This window comes from Pelobates fuscus, chromosome 1 (genome assembly GCF_036172605.1).
Source record: "Pelobates fuscus isolate aPelFus1 chromosome 1, aPelFus1.pri, whole genome shotgun sequence".
Classification (NCBI taxonomy): Eukaryota; Metazoa; Chordata; class Amphibia; order Anura; family Pelobatidae; genus Pelobates; species Pelobates fuscus.
The window spans coordinates 464,459,225-464,481,063 of NC_086317.1; the positions used below are offsets into that span (position 1 = coordinate 464,459,225).

General features: G+C 51.0%; 10 non-coding genes and 11 pseudogenes across 10 annotated transcripts; all 21 read right to left on the minus strand.

Annotated features, from left to right (window-relative positions):
• Positions 1 to 994: 994 nt before the first annotated feature.
• LOC134577231 (5S ribosomal RNA) lies at positions 995 to 1,113 on the minus strand. Its single transcript, XR_010085963.1, has one exon. It is a non-coding gene; the product is annotated as a 5S ribosomal RNA (ribosomal RNA).
• An 810-nt stretch (positions 1,114 to 1,923) lies between these two features.
• LOC134578694 (5S ribosomal RNA) lies at positions 1,924 to 2,042 on the minus strand (annotated as a pseudogene).
• Positions 2,043 to 3,066: 1,024 nt separating this feature from the next.
• Positions 3,067 to 3,185, minus strand: LOC134577236 (5S ribosomal RNA). Its single transcript, XR_010085964.1, has one exon. It is a non-coding gene; the product is annotated as a 5S ribosomal RNA (ribosomal RNA).
• An 810-nt stretch (positions 3,186 to 3,995) lies between these two features.
• Positions 3,996 to 4,114, minus strand: LOC134578700 (5S ribosomal RNA; annotated as a pseudogene).
• Positions 4,115 to 5,130: 1,016 nt separating this feature from the next.
• Positions 5,131 to 5,249, minus strand: LOC134577237 (5S ribosomal RNA). Its single transcript, XR_010085965.1, has one exon. It is a non-coding gene; the product is annotated as a 5S ribosomal RNA (ribosomal RNA).
• A 783-nt stretch (positions 5,250 to 6,032) lies between these two features.
• Positions 6,033 to 6,151, minus strand: LOC134578516 (5S ribosomal RNA; annotated as a pseudogene).
• Positions 6,152 to 7,181: 1,030 nt separating this feature from the next.
• On the minus strand, positions 7,182 to 7,300 carry LOC134577241 (5S ribosomal RNA). Its single transcript, XR_010085966.1, has one exon. It is a non-coding gene; the product is annotated as a 5S ribosomal RNA (ribosomal RNA).
• A 787-nt stretch (positions 7,301 to 8,087) lies between these two features.
• On the minus strand, positions 8,088 to 8,206 carry LOC134578529 (5S ribosomal RNA; annotated as a pseudogene).
• Positions 8,207 to 9,243: 1,037 nt separating this feature from the next.
• On the minus strand, positions 9,244 to 9,362 carry LOC134577448 (5S ribosomal RNA). The gene has a single exon (XR_010086013.1). It is a non-coding gene; the product is annotated as a 5S ribosomal RNA (ribosomal RNA).
• Positions 9,363 to 10,141: 779 nt separating this feature from the next.
• LOC134578535 (5S ribosomal RNA) lies at positions 10,142 to 10,260 on the minus strand (annotated as a pseudogene).
• A 1,024-nt stretch (positions 10,261 to 11,284) lies between these two features.
• On the minus strand, positions 11,285 to 11,403 carry LOC134577248 (5S ribosomal RNA). Its single transcript, XR_010085967.1, has one exon. It is a non-coding gene; the product is annotated as a 5S ribosomal RNA (ribosomal RNA).
• An 810-nt stretch (positions 11,404 to 12,213) lies between these two features.
• LOC134578706 (5S ribosomal RNA) lies at positions 12,214 to 12,332 on the minus strand (annotated as a pseudogene).
• Positions 12,333 to 13,356: 1,024 nt separating this feature from the next.
• On the minus strand, positions 13,357 to 13,475 carry LOC134577482 (5S ribosomal RNA). The gene has a single exon (XR_010086021.1). It is a non-coding gene; the product is annotated as a 5S ribosomal RNA (ribosomal RNA).
• Positions 13,476 to 14,254: 779 nt separating this feature from the next.
• Positions 14,255 to 14,373, minus strand: LOC134578539 (5S ribosomal RNA; annotated as a pseudogene).
• Positions 14,374 to 15,397: 1,024 nt separating this feature from the next.
• Positions 15,398 to 15,516, minus strand: LOC134577253 (5S ribosomal RNA). The gene has a single exon (XR_010085969.1). It is a non-coding gene; the product is annotated as a 5S ribosomal RNA (ribosomal RNA).
• Positions 15,517 to 16,326: 810 nt separating this feature from the next.
• Positions 16,327 to 16,445, minus strand: LOC134578708 (5S ribosomal RNA; annotated as a pseudogene).
• Positions 16,446 to 17,469: 1,024 nt separating this feature from the next.
• Positions 17,470 to 17,588, minus strand: LOC134577260 (5S ribosomal RNA). The gene has a single exon (XR_010085970.1). It is a non-coding gene; the product is annotated as a 5S ribosomal RNA (ribosomal RNA).
• An 806-nt stretch (positions 17,589 to 18,394) lies between these two features.
• LOC134578714 (5S ribosomal RNA) lies at positions 18,395 to 18,513 on the minus strand (annotated as a pseudogene).
• Positions 18,514 to 19,529: 1,016 nt separating this feature from the next.
• Positions 19,530 to 19,648, minus strand: LOC134577517 (5S ribosomal RNA). Its single transcript, XR_010086031.1, has one exon. It is a non-coding gene; the product is annotated as a 5S ribosomal RNA (ribosomal RNA).
• Positions 19,649 to 20,431: 783 nt separating this feature from the next.
• LOC134578545 (5S ribosomal RNA) lies at positions 20,432 to 20,550 on the minus strand (annotated as a pseudogene).
• A 1,024-nt stretch (positions 20,551 to 21,574) lies between these two features.
• Positions 21,575 to 21,683, minus strand: LOC134577759 (5S ribosomal RNA; annotated as a pseudogene).
• Between the last annotated feature and the right edge of the window lie 156 nt (positions 21,684 to 21,839).

Here is a 21,839-nt window from a genome sequence, read left to right on the forward strand (position 1 = left end):
CGCACAGGCTCCTTCCACCCGATGCCGCCTTTGTTGTTGCTGCTGCTGCTGCTGCTAGTGCTGGTTGCTTTTGTTCACTGCTGGAGCATGTGTCTTTCAGCCCGCCCGGTCCTTCTTGCTCAGTCTGTAGTGGCAGCGGCCTTTTAGGCGCCCCCTTTTCTTTTTGCCTCTTTCCTGCAGGCCGAGCCTGGGTCTGCCAACTTGTAGCTTCCTAGGTCTTTTAGGGGGAAAGCAAGCGAAGCCCTGTTGCCTCCAGTACTGTTAGGAACCAGTCTTGTCGGCGCGCATTACGTAATGCGGGCTAAAAGTGCTTGGGGCCCGCTGCTTGATTGGGCACATACACTTGCAAGCATCGCCCTTCTTTTGGATTGCTCAGCTGCTGGCGCAAATACGTCTCCCGTCTGCCCTGCCTTGCGGTCCTAGCATGTGCTTTAGAGGCTGTGCTGGTCGTTACGTGGTGCCCCGGCACTGCGTAGTAGTGGAGTATAGAAAGCCTTGCTTATGGCTTGCACTTAAATGTCACTTCTGCCTGCCATCCTGCAATGTATGTGTGGATAGATGGAAGTGAAATATCTGTACATTTCTCTTTTTTTGTTTTTTAAATGCTGCTTTTCTCTTGGACCGCGTCATATCCTATCACCAACCGCATTGATTTAGTTTTTTGTTGTTGCTGTGACCGACACTTTACCACCGTAACACTGACTTGTGCTTGCCCACTTCTCTCTATCCTGTATCACTCAAAGACATTGTATTGTTGCCTCGTTACTCGTGTCCAGAAACACGAGAGAAGGAAAAAGAAAAAGAAAGCGAGAGAGAAAGAAAGAAAGAAAGAAAGAAAGAAAGAAAGAAAAAAACGCCACACTGAAACGTAAAGCCAGAAAAGAAATGTGTGTTTAAAAAAAAAAAAAAAAAAAAAAAGAAATCCTCCGAATGAGTGAATGTGAAATTGCATAGCGTAGATCGCCCCCTGCTGGTAGGAGATCGAAAAAGCAAAAGCCTACAACACCTGGTATTCCCAGGCGGTCTCCCATCCAAGTACTAACCAGGCCCGACCCTGCTTAGCTTCCGAGATCAGACGAGATCGGGCGTGTTCAGGGTGGTATGGCCGTAGGCAGAAACTAGGCTCCTTTAACCTCCTCTTATTCTGTTCTTCAACACCCAGGCACCTCCCTCCCTCCCTCCCTCCCTCCCTCCCAGCTTCTTCATTTGCTGCTCTTGCAACTCACTGCTCAAAGGGCCCACTGACAAATGCGCTTGACGCCTACTTCTTACTTCTATCCCTACACTCCTAAGTGACCTCCTTCCTTTACACTGCGCAGCTGCTGGCACTTAGGCCTCTCCTAGATCTGCTCGGAAATGCAATCCTAACCTCTGTCTCAGAGAAAGCTGGTGAGACTGCGCCGTGACGCACTTCGAAGCAACAGCGCACTGCAATAACTCTTGCTTCAACCCAAAATTGGCACGTGGCGTCTGCCTAGGATCCTTGCTCCTTGATCCTCTCTCCGCTTCGGACTGACAAGCTGCTGTCTGTTGTCACAGGGGTTTGTTGGCAACACAGGGGATGGTAGCCCTTTGAAAACCAATTTGCTAAAGATAGGCCACAAGTGCTGCTTTGGAAACGTTGCTCCACTACTCGGCTGTGCACACCGCTTGGCTACTTTAGCCTACAGCTAGCAGCGGCCTTTTCATTCCAGCGCTTTGGGGTGTAGAGTGAACCAGGCCCACGCTGCTGACAAAACATGCCCCACGCTGCTGACAAAACATGCCCCACGCTGCTGACAAAACATGCCCCTCGGTGCTGTTCGTGAGCCCAATCTTTCTGTCCCTCTCCTCTCCCTCTTCAGCAAAAGGGCACAAGACAGCAGGCCTCCACTGGCCATGCTCTGGGTCTGCGATGCAGTGAGAGCGCGAAAAGTGTTTGAATGCCTACAACACCTGGTATTCCGAGATGGTCTCCCATCACAGGTACTAATCAGGCCCAACCCTGCTTAGCTTCCGAGATCAGACGAGATCGGGCGCGCTAAGGGTGGTATGGCGTAGGCCACAGCAGGGCTTCCTTTACCTCCCCTTATCCTGCGCACAGGCTCCTTCCACCCGATGCCGCCTTTGTTGTTGCTGCTGCTGCTGCTGCTAGTGCTGGTTGCTTTTGTTCACTGCTGGAGCATGTGTCTTTCAGCCCGCCCGGTCCTTCTTGCTCAGTCTGTAGTGGCAGCGGCCTTTTAGGCGCCCCCTTTTCTTTTTGCCTCTTTCCTGCAGGCCGAGCCTGGGTCTGCCAACTTGTAGCTTCCTAGGTCTTTTAGGGGGAAAGCAAGCGAAGCCCTGTTGCCTCCAGTACTGTTAGGAACCAGTCTTGTCGGCGCGCATTACGTAATGCGGGCTAAAAGTGCTTGGGGCCCGCTGCTTGATTGGGCACATACACTTGCAAGCATCGCCCTTCTTTTGGATTGCTCAGCTGCTGGCGCAAATACGTCTCCCGTCTGCCCTGCCTTGCGGTCCTAGCATGTGCTTTAGAGGCTGTGCTGGTCGTTACGTGGTGCCCCGGCACTGCGTAGTAGTGGAGTATAGAAAGCCTTGCTTATGGCTTGCACTTAAATGTCACTTCTGCCTGCCATCCTGCAATGTATGTGTGGATAGATGGAAGTGAAATATCTGTACATTTCTCTTTTTTTGTTTTTTAAATGCTGCTTTTCTCTTGGACCGCGTCATATCCTATCACCAACCGCATTGATTTAGTTTTTTGTTGTTGCTGTGACCGACACTTTACCACCGTAACACTGACTTGTGCTTGCCCACTTCTCTCTATCCTGTATCACTCAAAGACATTGTATTGTTGCCTCGTTACTCGTGTCCAGAAACACGAGAGAAGGAAAAAGAAAAAGAAAGCGAGAGAGAAAGAAAGAAAGAAAGAAAGAAAGAAAGAAAAAAACGCCACACTGAAACGTAAAGCCAGAAAAGAAATGTGTGTTTAAAAAAAAAAAAAAAAAAAAAAAGAAATCCTCCGAATGAGTGAATGTGAAATTGCATAGCGTAGATCGCCCCCTGCTGGTAGGAGATCGAAAAAGCAAAAGCCTACAACACCTGGTATTCCCAGGCGGTCTCCCATCCAAGTACTAACCAGGCCCGACCCTGCTTAGCTTCCGAGATCAGACGAGATCGGGCGTGTTCAGGGTGGTATGGCCGTAGGCAGAAACTAGGCTCCTTTAACCTCCTCTTATTCTGTTCTTCAACACCCAGGCACCTCCCTCCCTCCCTCCCTCCCTCCCTCCCAGCTTCTTCATTTGCTGCTCTTGCAACTCACTGCTCAAAGGGCCCACTGACAAATGCGCTTGACGCCTACTTCTTACTTCTATCCCTACACTCCTAAGTGACCTCCTTCCTTTACACTGCGCAGCTGCTGGCACTTAGGCCTCTCCTAGATCTGCTCGGAAATGCAATCCTAACCTCTGTCTCAGAGAAAGCTGGTGAGACTGCGCCGTGACGCACTTCGAAGCAACAGCGCACTGCAATAACTCTTGCTTCAACCCAAAATTGGCACGTGGCGTCTGCCTAGGATCCTTGCTCCTTGATCCTCTCTCCGCTTCGGACTGACAAGCTGCTGTCTGTTGTCACAGGGGTTTGTTGGCAACACAGGGGATGGTAGCCCTTTGAAAACCAATTTGCTAAAGATAGGCCACAAGTGCTGCTTTGGAAACGTTGCTCCACTACTCGGCTGTGCACACCGCTTGGCTACTTTAGCCTACAGCTAGCAGCGGCCTTTTCATTCCAGCGCTTTGGGGTGTAGAGTGAACCAGGCCCACGCTGCTGACAAAACATGCCCCACGCTGCTGACAAAACATGCCCCACGCTGCTGACAAAACATGCCCCTCGGTGCTGTTCGTGAGCCCAATCTTTCTGTCCCTCTCCTCTCCCTCTTCAGCAAAAGGGCACAAGACAGCAGGCCTCCACTGGCCATGCTCTGGGTCTGCGATGCAGTGAGAGCGCGAAAAGTGTTTGAATGCCTACAACACCTGGTATTCCGAGATGGTCTCCCATCACAGGTACTAATCAGGCCCAACCCTGCTTAGCTTCCGAGATCAGACGAGATCGGGCGCGCTAAGGGTGGTATGGCGTAGGCCACAGCAGGGCTTCCTTTACCTCCCCTTATCCTGCGCACAGGCTCCTTCCACCCGATGCCGCCTTTGTTGTTGCTGCTGCTGCTGCTGCTAGTGCTGGTTGCTTTTGTTCACTGCTGGAGCATGTGTCTTTCAGCCCGCCCGGTCCTTCTTGCTCAGTCTGTAGTGGCAGCGGCCTTTTAGGCGCCCCCTTTTCTTTTTGCCTCTTTCCTGCAGGCCGAGCCTGGGTCTGCCAACTTGTAGCTTCCTAGGTCTTTTAGGGGGAAAGCAAGCGAAGCCCTGTTGCCTCCAGTACTGTTAGGAACCAGTCTTGTCGGCGCGCATTACGTAATGCGGGCTAAAAGTGCTTGGGGCCCGCTGCTTGATTGGGCACATACACTTGCAAGCATCGCCCTTCTTTTGGATTGCTCAGCTGCTGGCGCAAATACGTCTCCCGTCTGCCCTGCCTTGCGGTCCTAGCATGTGCTTTAGAGGCTGTGCTGGTCGTTACGTGGTGCCCCGGCACTGCGTAGTAGTGGAGTATAGAAAGCCTTGCTTATGGCTTGCACTTAAATGTCACTTCTGCCTGCCATCCTGCAATGTATGTGTGGATAGATGGAAGTGAAATATCTGTACATTTCTCTTTTTTTGTTTTTTAAATGCTGCTTTTCTCTTGGACCGCGTCATATCCTATCACCAACCGCATTGATTTAGTTTTTTGTTGTTGCTGTGACCGACACTTTACCACCGTAACACTGACTTGTGCTTGCCCACTTCTCTCTATCCTGTATCACTCAAAGACATTGTATTGTTGCCTCGTTACTCGTGTCCAGAAACACGAGAGAAGGAAAAAGAAAAAGAAAGCGAGAGAGAAAGAAAGAAAGAAAGAAAGAAAGAAAAAAACGCCACACTGAAACGTAAAGCCAGAAAAGAAATGTGTGTTTTAAAAAAAAAAAAAAAAAAGAAATCCTCCGAATGAGTGAATGTGAAATTGCATAGCGTAGATCGCCCCCTGCTGGTAGGAGATCGAAAAAGCAAAAGCCTACAACACCTGGTATTCCCAGGCGGTCTCCCATCCAAGTACTAACCAGGCCCGACCCTGCTTAGCTTCCGAGATCAGACGAGATCGGGCGTGTTCAGGGTGGTATGGCCGTAGGCAGAAACTAGGCTCCTTTAACCTCCTCTTATTCTGTTCTTCAACACCCAGGCACCTACCTCCCTCCCTCCCTCCCTCCCAGCTTCTTCATTTACTGCTCTTGCAACTCACTGCTCAAAGGGCCCACTGACAAATGCGCTTGACGCCTACTTCTTACTTCTATCCCTACACTCCTAAGTGACCTCCTTCCTTTACACTGCGCAGCTGCTGGCACTTAGGCCTCTCCTAGATCTGCTCGGAAATGCAATCCTAACCTCTGTCTCAGAGAAAGCTGGTGAGACTGCGCCGTGACGCACTTCGAAGCAACAGCGCACTGCAATAACTCTTGCTTCAACCCAAAATTGGCACGTGGCGTCTGCCTAGGATCCTTGCTCCTTGATCCTCTCTCCGCTTCGGACTGACAAGCTGCTGTCTGTTGTCACAGGGGTTTGTTGGCAACACAGGGGATGGTAGCCCTTTGAAAACCAATTTGCTAAAGATAGGCCACAAGTGCTGCTTTGGAAACGTTGCTCCACTACTCGGCTGTGCACACCGCTTGGCTACTTTAGCCTACAGCTAGCAGCGGCCTTTTCATTCCAGCGCTTTGGGGTGTAGAGTGAACCAGGCCCACGCTGCTGACAAAACATGCCCCACGCTGCTGACAAAACATGCCCCTCGGTGCTGTTCGGGAGCCCAATCTTTCTGTCCCTCTCCTCTCCCTCTTCAGCAAAAGGGCACAAGACAGCAGGCCTCCACTGGCCATGCTCTGGGTCTGCGATGCAGTGAGAGCGCGAAAAGTGTTCGAATGCCTACAACACCTGGTATTCCGAGATGGTCTCCCATCACAGGTACTAACCAGGCCCAACCCTGCTTAGCTTCCGAGATCAGACGAGATCGGGCGCGCTAAGGGTGGTATGGCGTAGGCCACAGCAGGGCTTCCTTTACCTCCCCTTATCCTGCGCACAGGCTCCTTCCACCCGATGCCGCCTTTGTTGTTGCTGCTGCTGCTGCTGCTGCTGCTAGTGCTGGTTGCTTTTGTTCACTGCTGGAGCATGTGTCTTTCAGCCCGCCCGGTCCTTCTTGCTCAGTCTGTAGTGGCAGCGGCCTTTTAGGCGCCCCCTTTTCTTTTTGCCTCTTTCCTGCAGGCCGAGCCTGGGTCTGCCAACTTGTAGCTTCCTAGGTCTTTTAGGGGGAAAGCAAGCGAAGCCCTGTTGCCTCCAGTACTGTTAGGAACCAGTCTTGTCGGCGCGCATTACGTAATGCGGGCTAAAAGTGCTTGGGGCCCGCTGCTTGATTGGGCACATACACTTGCAAGCATCGCCCTTCTTTTGGATTGCTCAGCTGCTGGCGCAAATACGTCTCCCGTCTGCCCTGCCTTGCGGTCCTAGCATGTGCTTTAGAGGCTGTGCTGGTCGTTACGTGGTGCCCCGGCACTGCGTAGTAGTGGAGTATAGAAAGCCTTGCTTATGGCTTGCACTTAAATGTCACTTCTGCCTGCCATCCTGCAATGTATGTGTGGATAGATGGAAGTGAAATATCTGTACATTTCTCTTTTTTTGTTTTTTAAATGCTGCTTTTCTCTTGGACCGCGTCATATCCTATCACCAACCGCATTGATTTAGTTTTTTGTTGTTGCTGTGACCGACACTTTACCACCGTAACACTGACTTGTGCTTGCCCACTTCTCTCTATCCTGTATCACTCAAAGACATTGTATTGTTGCCTCGTTACTCGTGTCCAGAAACACGAGAGAAGGAAAAAGAAAAAGAAAGCGAGAGAGAAAGAAAGAAAGAAAGAAAGAAAGAAAGAAAAAAACGCCACACTGAAACGTAAAGCCAGAAAAGAAATGTGTGTTTAAAAAAAAAAAAAAAAAAAAAAAGAAATCCTCCGAATGAGTGAATGTGAAATTGCATAGCGTAGATCGCCCCCTGCTGGTAGGAGATCGAAAAAGCAAAAGCCTACAACACCTGGTATTCCCAGGCGGTCTCCCATCCAAGTACTAACCAGGCCCGACCCTGCTTAGCTTCCGAGATCAGACGAGATCGGGCGTGTTCAGGGTGGTATGGCCGTAGGCAGAAACTAGGCTCCTTTAACCTCCTCTTATTCTGTTCTTCAACACCCAGGCACCTACCTCCCTCCCTCCCTCCCTCCCTCCCAGCTTCTTCATTTGCTGCTCTTGCAACTCACTGCTCAAAGGGCCCACTGACAAATGCGCTTGACGCCTACTTCTTACTTCTATCCCTACACTCCTAAGTGACCTCCTTCCTTTACACTGCGCAGCTGCTGGCACTTAGGCCTCTCCTAGATCTGCTCGGAAATGCAATCCTAACCTCTGTCTCAGAGAAAGCTGGTGAGACTGCGCCGTGACGCACTTCGAAGCAACAGCGCACTGCAATAACTCTTGCTTCAACCCAAAATTGGCACGTGGCGTCTGCCTAGGATCCTTGCTCCTTGATCCTCTCTCCGCTTCGGACTGACAAGCTGCTGTCTGTTGTCACAGGGGTTTGTTGGCAACACAGGGGATGGTAGCCCTTTGAAAACCAATTTGCTAAAGATAGGCCACAAGTGCTGCTTTGGAAACGTTGCTCCACTACTCGGCTGTGCACACCGCTTGGCTACTTTAGCCTACAGCTAGCAGCGGCCTTTTCATTCCAGCGCTTTGGGGTGTAGAGTGAACCAGGCCCACGCTGCTGACAAAACATGCCCCACGCTGCTGACAAAACATGCCCCTCGGTGCTGTTCGGGAGCCCAATCTTTCTGTCCCTCTCCTCTCCCTCTTCAGCAAAAGGGCACAAGACAGCAGGCCTCCACTGGCCATGCTCTGGGTCTGCGATGCAGTGAGAGCGCGAAAAGTGTTTGAATGCCTACAACACCTGGTATTCCGAGATGGTCTCCCATCACAGGTACTAACCAGGCCCAACCCTGCTTAGCTTCCGAGATCAGACGAGATCGGGCGCGCTAAGGGTGGTATGGCGTAGGCCACAGCAGGGCTTCCTTTACCTCCCCTTATCCTGCGCACAGGCTCCTTCCACCCGATGCCGCCTTTGTTGTTGCTGCTGCTGCTGCTGCTAGTGCTGGTTGCTTTTGTTCACTGCTGGAGCATGTGTCTTTCAGCCCGCCCGGTCCTTCTTGCTCAGTCTGTAGTGGCAGCGGCCTTTTAGGCGCCCCCTTTTCTTTTTGCCTCTTTCCTGCAGGCCGAGCCTGGGTCTGCCAACTTGTAGCTTCCTAGGTCTTTTAGGGGGAAAGCAAGCGAAGCCCTGTTGCCTCCAGTACTGTTAGGAACCAGTCTTGTCGGCGCGCATTACGTAATGCGGGCTAAAAGTGCTTGGGGCCCGCTGCTTGATTGGGCACATACACTTGCAAGCATCGCCCTTCTTTTGGATTGCTCAGCTGCTGGCGCAAATACGTCTCCCGTCTGCCCTGCCTTGCGGTCCTAGCATGTGCTTTAGAGGCTGTGCTGGTCGTTACGTGGTGCCCCGGCACTGCGTAGTAGTGGAGTATAGAAAGCCTTGCTTATGGCTTGCACTTAAATGTCACTTCTGCCTGCCATCCTGCAATGTATGTGTGGATAGATGGAAGTGAAATATCTGTACATTTCTCTTTTTTTGTTTTTTAAATGCTGCTTTTCTCTTGGACCGCGTCATATCCTATCACCAACCGCATTGATTTAGTTTTTTGTTGTTGCTGTGACCGACACTTTACCACCGTAACACTGACTTGTGCTTGCCCACTTCTCTCTATCCTGTATCACTCAAAGACATTGTATTGTTGCCTCGTTACTCGTGTCCAGAAACACGAGAGAAGGAAAAAGAAAAAGAAAGCGAGAGAGAAAGAAAGAAAGAAAGAAAGAAAGAAAGAAAGAAAGAAAGAAAAAAACGCCACACTGAAACGTAAAGCCAGAAAAGAAATGTGTGTTTAAAAAAAAAAAAAAAAAAAAAAAAGAAATCCTCCGAATGAGTGAATGTGAAATTGCATAGCGTAGATCGCCCCCTGCTGGTAGGAGATCGAAAAAGCAAAAGCCTACAACACCTGGTATTCCCAGGCGGTCTCCCATCCAAGTACTAACCAGGCCCAACCCTGCTTAGCTTCCGAGATCAGACGAGATCGGGCGTGTTCAGGGTGGTATGGCCGTGGGCAGAAACTAGGCTCCTTTAACCTCCTCTTATTCTGTTCTTCAACACCCAGGCACCTACCTCCCTCCCTCCCTCCCAGCTTCTTCATTTGCTGCTCTTGCAACTCACTGCTCAAAGGGCCCACTGACAAATGCGCTTGACGCCTACTTCTTATTTCTATCCCTACACTCCTAAGTGACCTCCTTCCTTTACACTGCGCAGCTGCTGGCACTTAGGCCTCTCCTAGATCTGCTCGGAAATGCAATCCTAACCTCTGTCTCAGAGAAAGCTGGTGAGACTGCGCCGTGACGCACTTCGAAGCAACAGCGCACTGCAATAACTCTTGCTTCAACCCAAAATTGGCACGTGGCGTCTGCCTAGGATCCTTGCTCCTTGATCCTCTCTCCGCTTCGGACTGACAAGCTGCTGTCTGTTGTCACAGGGGTTTGTTGGCAACACAGGGGATGGTAGCCCTTTGAAAACCAATTTGCTAAAGATAGGCCACAAGTGCTGCTTTGGAAACGTTGCTCCACTACTCGGCTGTGCACACCGCTTGGCTACTTTAGCCTACAGCTAGCAGCGGCCTTTTCATTCCAGCGCTTTGGGGTGTAGAGTGAACCAGGCCCACGCTGCTGACAAAACATGCCCCACGCTGCTGACAAAACATGCCCCTCGGTGCTGTTCGGGAGCCCAATCTTTCTGTCCCTCTCCTCTCCCTCTTCAGCAAAAGGGCACAAGACAGCAGGCCTCCACTGGCCATGCTCTGGGTCTGCGATGCAGTGAGAGCGCGAAAAGTGTTCGAATGCCTACAACACCTGGTATTCCGAGATGGTCTCCCATCACAGGTACTAACCAGGCCCAACCCTGCTTAGCTTCCGAGATCAGACGAGATCGGGCGCGCTAAGGGTGGTATGGCGTAGGCCACAGCAGGGCTTCCTTTACCTCCCCTTATCCTGCGCACAGGCTCCTTCCACCCGATGCCGCCTTTGTTGTTGCTGCTGCTGCTGCTGCTAGTGCTGGTTGCTTTTGTTCACTGCTGGAGCATGTGTCTTTCAGCCCGCCCGGTCCTTCTTGCTCAGTCTGTAGTGGCAGCGGCCTTTTAGGCGCCCCCTTTTCTTTTTGCCTCTTTCCTGCAGGCCGAGCCTGGGTCTGCCAACTTGTAGCTTCCTAGGTCTTTTAGGGGGAAAGCAAGCGAAGCCCTGTTGCCTCCAGTACTGTTAGGAACCAGTCTTGTCGGCGCGCATTACGTAATGCGGGCTAAAAGTGCTTGGGGCCCGCTGCTTGATTGGGCACATACACTTGCAAGCATCGCCCTTCTTTTGGATTGCTCAGCTGCTGGCGCAAATACGTCTCCCGTCTGCCCTGCCTTGCGGTCCTAGCATGTGCTTTAGAGGCTGTGCTGGTCGTTACGTGGTGCCCCGGCACTGCGTAGTAGTGGAGTATAGAAAGCCTTGCTTATGGCTTGCACTTAAATGTCACTTCTGCCTGCCATCCTGCAATGTATGTGTGGATAGATGGAAGTGAAATATCTGTACATTTCTCTTTTTTTGTTTTTTAAATGCTGCTTTTCTCTTGGACCGCGTCATATCCTATCACCAACCGCATTGATTTAGTTTTTTGTTGTTGCTGTGACCGACACTTTACCACCGTAACACTGACTTGTGCTTGCCCACTTCTCTCTATCCTGTATCACTCAAAGACATTGTATTGTTGCCTCGTTACTCGTGTCCAGAAACACGAGAGAAGGAAAAAGAAAAAGAAAGCGAGAGAGAAAGAAAGAAAGAAAGAAAGAAAGAAAGAAAAAAACGCCACACTGAAACGTAAAGCCAGAAAAGAAATGTGTGTTTAAAAAAAAAAAAAAAAAAAAAAAGAAATCCTCCGAATGAGTGAATGTGAAATTGCATAGCGTAGATCGCCCCCTGCTGGTAGGAGATCGAAAAAGCAAAAGCCTACAACACCTGGTATTCCCAGGCGGTCTCCCATCCAAGTACTAACCAGGCCCGACCCTGCTTAGCTTCCGAGATCAGACGAGATCGGGCGTGTTCAGGGTGGTATGGCCGTAGGCAGAAACTAGGCTCCTTTAACCTCCTCTTATTCTGTTCTTCAACACCCAGGCACCTCCCTCCCTCCCTCCCTCCCTCCCTCCCAGCTTCTTCATTTGCTGCTCTTGCAACTCACTGCTCAAAGGGCCCACTGACAAATGCGCTTGACGCCTACTTCTTACTTCTATCCCTACACTCCTAAGTGACCTCCTTCCTTTACACTGCGCAGCTGCTGGCACTTAGGCCTCTCCTAGATCTGCTCGGAAATGCAATCCTAACCTCTGTCTCAGAGAAAGCTGGTGAGACTGCGCCGTGACGCACTTCGAAGCAACAGCGCACTGCAATAACTCTTGCTTCAACCCAAAATTGGCACGTGGCGTCTGCCTAGGATCCTTGCTCCTTGATCCTCTCTCCGCTTCGGACTGACAAGCTGCTGTCTGTTGTCACAGGGGTTTGTTGGCAACACAGGGGATGGTAGCCCTTTGAAAACCAATTTGCTAAAGATAGGCCACAAGTGCTGCTTTGGAAACGTTGCTCCACTACTCGGCTGTGCACACCGCTTGGCTACTTTAGCCTACAGCTAGCAGCGGCCTTTTCATTCCAGCGCTTTGGGGTGTAGAGTGAACCAGGCCCACGCTGCTGACAAAACATGCCCCACGCTGCTGACAAAACATGCCCCACGCTGCTGACAAAACATGCCCCTCGGTGCTGTTCGTGAGCCCAATCTTTCTGTCCCTCTCCTCTCCCTCTTCAGCAAAAGGGCACAAGACAGCAGGCCTCCACTGGCCATGCTCTGGGTCTGCGATGCAGTGAGAGCGCGAAAAGTGTTTGAATGCCTACAACACCTGGTATTCCGAGATGGTCTCCCATCACAGGTACTAATCAGGCCCAACCCTGCTTAGCTTCCGAGATCAGACGAGATCGGGCGCGCTAAGGGTGGTATGGCGTAGGCCACAGCAGGGCTTCCTTTACCTCCCCTTATCCTGCGCACAGGCTCCTTCCACCCGATGCCGCCTTTGTTGTTGCTGCTGCTGCTGCTGCTAGTGCTGGTTGCTTTTGTTCACTGCTGGAGCATGTGTCTTTCAGCCCGCCCGGTCCTTCTTGCTCAGTCTGTAGTGGCAGCGGCCTTTTAGGCGCCCCCTTTTCTTTTTGCCTCTTTCCTGCAGGCCGAGCCTGGGTCTGCCAACTTGTAGCTTCCTAGGTCTTTTAGGGGGAAAGCAAGCGAAGCCCTGTTGCCTCCAGTACTGTTAGGAACCAGTCTTGTCGGCGCGCATTACGTAATGCGGGCTAAAAGTGCTTGGGGCCCGCTGCTTGATTGGGCACATACACTTGCAAGCATCGCCCTTCTTTTGGATTGCTCAGCTGCTGGCGCAAATACGTCTCCCGTCTGCCCTGCCTTGCGGTCCTAGCATGTGCTTTAGAGGCTGTGCTGGTCGTTACGTGGTGCCCCGGCACTGCGTAGTAGTGGAGTATAGAAAGCCTTGCTTATGGCTTGCACTTAAATGTCACTTCTGCCTGCCATCCTGCAATGTATGTGTGGATAGATGGAAGTGAAATATCTGTACATTTCTCTTTTTTTGTTTTTTAAATGCTGCTTTTCTCTTGGACCGCGTCATATCCTATCACCAACCGCATTGATTTAGTTTTTTGTTGTTGCTGTGACCGACACTTTACCACCGTAACACTGACTTGTGCTTGCCCACTTCTCTCTATCCTGTATCACTCAAAGACATTGTATTGTTGCCTCGTTACTCGTGTCCAGAAACACGAGAGAAGGAAAAAGAAAAAGAAAGCGAGAGAGAAAGAAAGAAAGAAAGAAAGAAAGAAAGAAAAAAACGCCACACTGAAACGTAAAGCCAGAAAAGAAATGTGTGTTTAAAAAAAAAAAAAAAAAAAAAAAGAAATCCTCCGAATGAGTGAATGTGAAATTGCATAGCGTAGATCGCCCCCTGCTGGTAGGAGATCGAAAAAGCAAAAGCCTACAACACCTGGTATTCCCAGGCGGTCTCCCATCCAAGTACTAACCAGGCCCGACCCTGCTTAGCTTCCGAGATCAGACGAGATCGGGCGTGTTCAGGGTGGTATGGCCGTGGGCAGAAACTAGGCTCCTTTAACCTCCTCTTATTCTGTTCTTCAACACCCAGGCACCTACCTCCCTCCCTCCCTCCCAGCTTCTTCATTTGCTGCTCTTGCAACTCACTGCTCAAAGGGCCCACTGACAAATGCGCTTGACGCCTACTTCTTATTTCTATCCCTACACTCCTAAGTGACCTCCTTCCTTTACACTGCGCAGCTGCTGGCACTTAGGCCTCTCCTAGATCTGCTCGGAAATGCAATCCTAACCTCTGTCTCAGAGAAAGCTGGTGAGACTGCGCCGTGACGCACTTCGAAGCAACAGCGCACTGCAATAACTCTTGCTTCAACCCAAAATTGGCACGTGGCGTCTGCCTAGGATCCTTGCTCCTTGATCCTCTCTCCGCTTCGGACTGACAAGCTGCTGTCTGTTGTCACAGGGGTTTGTTGGCAACACAGGGGATGGTAGCCCTTTGAAAACCAATTTGCTAAAGATAGGCCACAAGTGCTGCTTTGGAAACGTTGCTCCACTACTCGGCTGTGCACACCGCTTGGCTACTTTAGCCTACAGCTAGCAGCGGCCTTTTCATTCCAGCGCTTTGGGGTGTAGAGTGAACCAGGCCCACGCTGCTGACAAAACATGCCCCACGCTGCTGACAAAACATGCCCCTCGGTGCTGTTCGGGAGCCCAATCTTTCTGTCCCTCTCCTCTCCCTCTTCAGCAAAAGGGCACAAGACAGCAGGCCTCCACTGGCCATGCTCTGGGTCTGCGATGCAGTGAGAGCGCGAAAAGTGTTCGAATGCCTACAACACCTGGTATTCCGAGATGGTCTCCCATCACAGGTACTAACCAGGCCCAACCCTGCTTAGCTTCCGAGATCAGACGAGATCGGGCGCGCTAAGGGTGGTATGGCGTAGGCCACAGCAGGGCTTCCTTTACCTCCCCTTATCCTGCGCACAGGCTCCTTCCACCCGATGCCGCCTTTGTTGTTGCTGCTGCTGCTGCTGCTAGTGCTGGTTGCTTTTGTTCACTGCTGGAGCATGTGTCTTTCAGCCCGCCCGGTCCTTCTTGCTCAGTCTGTAGTGGCAGCGGCCTTTTAGGCGCCCCCTTTTCTTTTTGCCTCTTTCCTGCAGGCCGAGCCTGGGTCTGCCAACTTGTAGCTTCCTAGGTCTTTTAGGGGGAAAGCAAGCGAAGCCCTGTTGCCTCCAGTACTGTTAGGAACCAGTCTTGTCGGCGCGCATTACGTAATGCGGGCTAAAAGTGCTTGGGGCCCGCTGCTTGATTGGGCACATACACTTGCAAGCATCGCCCTTCTTTTGGATTGCTCAGCTGCTGGCGCAAATACGTCTCCCGTCTGCCCTGCCTTGCGGTCCTAGCATGTGCTTTAGAGGCTGTGCTGGTCGTTACGTGGTGCCCCGGCACTGCGTAGTAGTGGAGTATAGAAAGCCTTGCTTATGGCTTGCACTTAAATGTCACTTCTGCCTGCCATCCTGCAATGTATGTGTGGATAGATGGAAGTGAAATATCTGTACATTTCTCTTTTTTTGTTTTTTAAATGCTGCTTTTCTCTTGGACCGCGTCATATCCTATCACCAACCGCATTGATTTAGTTTTTTGTTGTTGCTGTGACCGACACTTTACCACCGTAACACTGACTTGTGCTTGCCCACTTCTCTCTATCCTGTATCACTCAAAGACATTGTATTGTTGCCTCGTTACTCGTGTCCAGAAACACGAGAGAAGGAAAAAGAAAAAGAAAGCGAGAGAGAAAGAAAGAAAGAAAGAAAGAAAGAAAGAAAAAAACGCCACACTGAAACGTAAAGCCAGAAAAGAAATGTGTGTTTAAAAAAAAAAAAAAAAAAAAAAAGAAATCCTCCGAATGAGTGAATGTGAAATTGCATAGCGTAGATCGCCCCCTGCTGGTAGGAGATCGAAAAAGCAAAAGCCTACAACACCTGGTATTCCCAGGCGGTCTCCCATCCAAGTACTAACCAGGCCCGACCCTGCTTAGCTTCCGAGATCAGACGAGATCGGGCGTGTTCAGGGTGGTATGGCCGTAGGCAGAAACTAGGCTCCTTTAACCTCCTCTTATTCTGTTCTTCAACACCCAGGCACCTCCCTCCCTCCCTCCCTCCCTCCCTCCCAGCTTCTTCATTTGCTGCTCTTGCAACTCACTGCTCAAAGGGCCCACTGACAAATGCGCTTGACGCCTACTTCTTACTTCTATCCCTACACTCCTAAGTGACCTCCTTCCTTTACACTGCGCAGCTGCTGGCACTTAGGCCTCTCCTAGATCTGCTCGGAAATGCAATCCTAACCTCTGTCTCAGAGAAAGCTGGTGAGACTGCGCCGTGACGCACTTCGAAGCAACAGCGCACTGCAATAACTCTTGCTTCAACCCAAAATTGGCACGTGGCGTCTGCCTAGGATCCTTGCTCCTTGATCCTCTCTCCGCTTCGGACTGACAAGCTGCTGTCTGTTGTCACAGGGGTTTGTTGGCAACACAGGGGATGGTAGCCCTTTGAAAACCAATTTGCTAAAGATAGGCCACAAGTGCTGCTTTGGAAACGTTGCTCCACTACTCGGCTGTGCACACCGCTTGGCTACTTTAGCCTACAGCTAGCAGCGGCCTTTTCATTCCAGCGCTTTGGGGTGTAGAGTGAACCAGGCCCACGCTGCTGACAAAACATGCCCCACGCTGCTGACAAAACATGCCCCACGCTGCTGACAAAACATGCCCCTCGGTGCTGTTCGTGAGCCCAATCTTTCTGTCCCTCTCCTCTCCCTCTTCAGCAAAAGGGCACAAGACAGCAGGCCTCCACTGGCCATGCTCTGGGTCTGCGATGCAGTGAGAGCGCGAAAAGTGTTTGAATGCCTACAACACCTGGTATTCCGAGATGGTCTCCCATCACAGGTACTAATCAGGCCCAACCCTGCTTAGCTTCCGAGATCAGACGAGATCGGGCGCGCTAAGGGTGGTATGGCGTAGGCCACAGCAGGGCTTCCTTTACCTCCCCTTATCCTGCGCACAGGCTCCTTCCACCCGATGCCGCCTTTGTTGTTGCTGCTGCTGCTGCTGCTAGTGCTGGTTGCTTTTGTTCACTGCTGGAGCATGTGTCTTTCAGCCCGCCCGGTCCTTCTTGCTCAGTCTGTAGTGGCAGCGGCCTTTTAGGCGCCCCCTTTTCTTTTTGCCTCTTTCCTGCAGGCCGAGCCTGGGTCTGCCAACTTGTAGCTTCCTAGGTCTTTTAGGGGGAAAGCAAGCGAAGCCCTGTTGCCTCCAGTACTGTTAGGAACCAGTCTTGTCGGCGCGCATTACGTAATGCGGGCTAAAAGTGCTTGGGGCCCGCTGCTTGATTGGGCACATACACTTGCAAGCATCGCCCTTCTTTTGGATTGCTCAGCTGCTGGCGCAAATACGTCTCCCGTCTGCCCTGCCTTGCGGTCCTAGCATGTGCTTTAGAGGCTGTGCTGGTCGTTACGTGGTGCCCCGGCACTGCGTAGTAGTGGAGTATAGAAAGCCTTGCTTATGGCTTGCACTTAAATGTCACTTCTGCCTGCCATCCTGCAATGTATGTGTGGATAGATGGAAGTGAAATATCTGTACATTTCTCTTTTTTTGTTTTTTAAATGCTGCTTTTCTCTTGGACCGCGTCATATCCTATCACCAACCGCATTGATTTAGTTTTTTGTTGTTGCTGTGACCGACACTTTACCACCGTAACACTGACTTGTGCTTGCCCACTTCTCTCTATCCTGTATCACTCAAAGACATTGTATTGTTGCCTCGTTACTCGTGTCCAGAAACACGAGAGAAGGAAAAAGAAAAAGAAAGCGAGAGAGAAAGAAAGAAAGAAAGAAAGAAAGAAAGAAAAAAACGCCACACTGAAACGTAAAGCCAGAAAAGAAATGTGTGTTTAAAAAAAAAAAAAAAAAAAAAAAGAAATCCTCCGAATGAGTGAATGTGAAATTGCATAGCGTAGATCGCCCCCTGCTGGTAGGAGATCGAAAAAGCAAAAGCCTACAACACCTGGTATTCCCAGGCGGTCTCCCATCCAAGTACTAACCAGGCCCGACCCTGCTTAGCTTCCGAGATCAGACGAGATCGGGCGTGTTCAGGGTGGTATGGCCGTAGGCAGAAACTAGGCTCCTTTAACCTCCTCTTATTCTGTTCTTCAACACCCAGGCACCTCCCTCCCTCCCTCCCTCCCTCCCAGCTTCTTCATTTGCTGCTCTTGCAACTCACTGCTCAAAGGGCCCACTGACAAATGCGCTTGACGCCTACTTCTTACTTCTATCCCTACACTCCTAAGTGACCTCCTTCCTTTACACTGCGCAGCTGCTGGCACTTAGGCCTCTCCTAGATCTGCTCGGAAATGCAATCCTAACCTCTGTCTCAGAGAAAGCTGGTGAGACTGCGCCGTGACGCACTTCGAAGCAACAGCGCACTGCAATAACTCTTGCTTCAACCCAAAATTGGCACGTGGCGTCTGCCTAGGATCCTTGCTCCTTGATCCTCTCTCCGCTTCGGACTGACAAGCTGCTGTCTGTTGTCACAGGGGTTTGTTGGCAACACAGGGGATGGTAGCCCTTTGAAAACCAATTTGCTAAAGATAGGCCACAAGTGCTGCTTTGGAAACGTTGCTCCACTACTCGGCTGTGCACACCGCTTGGCTACTTTAGCCTACAGCTAGCAGCGGCCTTTTCATTCCAGCGCTTTGGGGTGTAGAGTGAACCAGGCCCACGCTGCTGACAAAACATGCCCCACGCTGCTGACAAAACATGCCCCACGCTGCTGACAAAACATGCCCCTCGGTGCTGTTCGTGAGCCCAATCTTTCTGTCCCTCTCCTCTCCCTCTTCAGCAAAAGGGCACAAGACAGCAGGCCTCCACTGGCCATGCTCTGGGTCTGCGATGCAGTGAGAGCGCGAAAAGTGTTTGAATGCCTACAACACCTGGTATTCCGAGATGGTCTCCCATCACAGGTACTAATCAGGCCCAACCCTGCTTAGCTTCCGAGATCAGACGAGATCGGGCGCGCTAAGGGTGGTATGGCGTAGGCCACAGCAGGGCTTCCTTTACCTCCCCTTATCCTGCGCACAGGCTCCTTCCACCCGATGCCGCCTTTGTTGTTGCTGCTGCTGCTGCTGCTAGTGCTGGTTGCTTTTGTTCACTGCTGGAGCATGTGTCTTTCAGCCCGCCCGGTCCTTCTTGCTCAGTCTGTAGTGGCAGCGGCCTTTTAGGCGCCCCCTTTTCTTTTTGCCTCTTTCCTGCAGGCCGAGCCTGGGTCTGCCAACTTGTAGCTTCCTAGGTCTTTTAGGGGGAAAGCAAGCGAAGCCCTGTTGCCTCCAGTACTGTTAGGAACCAGTCTTGTCGGCGCGCATTACGTAATGCGGGCTAAAAGTGCTTGGGGCCCGCTGCTTGATTGGGCACATACACTTGCAAGCATCGCCCTTCTTTTGGATTGCTCAGCTGCTGGCGCAAATACGTCTCCCGTCTGCCCTGCCTTGCGGTCCTAGCATGTGCTTTAGAGGCTGTGCTGGTCGTTACGTGGTGCCCCGGCACTGCGTAGTAGTGGAGTATAGAAAGCCTTGCTTATGGCTTGCACTTAAATGTCACTTCTGCCTGCCATCCTGCAATGTATGTGTGGATAGATGGAAGTGAAATATCTGTACATTTCTCTTTTTTTGTTTTTTAAATGCTGCTTTTCTCTTGGACCGCGTCATATCCTATCACCAACCGCATTGATTTAGTTTTTTGTTGTTGCTGTGACCGACACTTTACCACCGTAACACTGACTTGTGCTTGCCCACTTCTCTCTATCCTGTATCACTCAAAGACATTGTATTGTTGCCTCGTTACTCGTGTCCAGAAACACGAGAGAAGGAAAAAGAAAAAGAAAGCGAGAGAGAAAGAAAGAAAGAAAGAAAGAAAGAAAAAAACGCCACACTGAAACGTAAAGCCAGAAAAGAAATGTGTGTTTTAAAAAAAAAAAAAAAAAAGAAATCCTCCGAATGAGTGAATGTGAAATTGCATAGCGTAGATCGCCCCCTGCTGGTAGGAGATCGAAAAAGCAAAAGCCTACAACACCTGGTATTCCCAGGCGGTCTCCCATCCAAGTACTAACCAGGCCTGACCCTGCTTAGCTTCCGAGATCAGACGAGATCGGGCGTGTTCAGGGTGGTATGGCCGTAGGCAGAAACTAGGCTCCTTTAACCTCCTCTTATTCTGTTCTTCAACACCCAGGCACCTACCTCCCTCCCTCCCTCCCTCCCAGCTTCTTCATTTGCTGCTCTTGCAACTCACTGCTCAAAGGGCCCACTGACAAATGCGCTTGACGCCTACTTCTTACTTCTATCCCTACACTCCTAAGTGACCTCCTTCCTTTACACTGCGCAGCTGCTGGCACTTAGGCCTCTCCTAGATCTGCTCGGAAATGCAATCCTAACCTCTGTCTCAGAGAAAGCTGGTGAGACTGCGCCGTGACGCACTTCGAAGCAACAGCGCACTGCAATAACTCTTGCTTCAACCCAAAATTGGCACGTGGCGTCTGCCTAGGATCCTTGCTCCTTGATCCTCTCTCTGCTTCGGACTGACAAGCTGCTGTCTGTTGTCACAGGGGTTTGTTGGCAACACAGGGGATGGTAGCCCTTTGAAAACCAATTTGCTAAAGATAGGCCACAAGTGCTGCTTTGGAAACGTTGCTCCACTACTCGGCTGTGCACACCGCTTGGCTACTTTAGCCTACAGCTAGCAGCGGCCTTTTCATTCCAGCGCTTTGGGGTGTAGAGTGAACCAGGCCCACGCTGCTGACAAAACATGCCCCACGCTGCTGACAAAACATGCCCCTCGGTGCTGTTCGGGAGCCCAATCTTTCTGTCCCTCTCCTCTCCCTCTTCAGCAAAAGGGCACAAGACAGCAGGCCTCCACTGGCCATGCTCTGGGTCTGCGATGCAGTGAGAGCGCGAAAAGTGTTCGAATGCCTACAACACCTGGTATTCCGAGATGGTCTCCCATCACAGGTACTAACCAGGCCCAACCCTGCTTAGCTTCCGAGATCAGACGAGATCGGGCGCGCTAAGGGTGGTATGGCGTAGGCCACAGCAGGGCTTCCTTTACCTCCCCTTATCCTGCGCACAGGCTCCTTCCACCCGATGCCGCCTTTGTTGTTGCTGCTGCTGCTGCTGCTAGTGCTGGTTGCTTTTGTTCACTGCTGGAGCATGTGTCTTTCAGCCCGCCCGGTCCTTCTTGCTCAGTCTGTAGTGGCAGCGGCCTTTTAGGCGCCCCCTTTTCTTTTTGCCTCTTTCCTGCAGGCCGAGCCTGGGTCTGCCAACTTGTAGCTTCCTAGGTCTTTTAGGGGGAAAGCAAGCGAAGCCCTGTTGCCTCCAGTACTGTTAGGAACCAGTCTTGTCGGCGCGCATTACGTAATGCGGGCTAAAAGTGCTTGGGGCCCGCTGCTTGATTGGGCACATACACTTGCAAGCATCGCCCTTCTTTTGGATTGCTCAGCTGCTGGCGCAAATACGTCTCCCGTCTGCCCTGCCTTGCGGTCCTAGCATGTGCTTTAGAGGCTGTGCTGGTCGTTACGTGGTGCCCCGGCACTGCGTAGTAGTGGAGTATAGAAAGCCTTGCTTATGGCTTGCACTTAAATGTCACTTCTGCCTGCCATCCTGCAATGTATGTGTGGATAGATGGAAGTGAAATATCTGTACATTTCTCTTTTTTTGTTTTTTAAATGCTGCTTTTCTCTTGGACCGCGTCATATCCTATCACCAACCGCATTGATTTAGTTTTTTGTTGTTGCTGTGACCGACACTTTACCACCGTAACACTGACTTGTGCTTGCCCACTTCTCTCTATCCTGTATCACTCAAAGACATTGTATTGTTGCCTCGTTACTCGTGTCCAGAAACACGAGAGAAGGAAAAAGAAAAAGAAAGCGAGAGAGAAAGAAAGAAAGAAAGAAAGAAAGAAAGAAAGAAAAAAACGCCACACTGAAACGTAAAGCCAGAAAAGAAATGTGTGTTTAAAAAAAAAAAAAAAAAAAGAAATCCTCCGAATGAGTGAATGTGAAATTGCATAGCGTAGATCGCCCCCTGCTGGTAGGAGATCGAAAAAGCAAAAGCCAACAACACCTGGTATTCCCAGGCGGTCTCCCATCCAAGTACTAACCAGGCCCGACCCTGCTTAGCTTCCGAGATCAGGCGTGTTCAGGGTGGTATGGCCGTAGGCAGAAACTAGGCTCCTTTAACCTCCTCTTATTCTGTTCTTCAACACCCAGGCACCTACCTCCCTCCCTCCCTCCTTCCCTCCCAGCTTCTTCATTTGCTGCTCTTGCAACTCACTGCTCAAAGGGCCCACTGACAAATGCGCTTGACGCCTACTTCT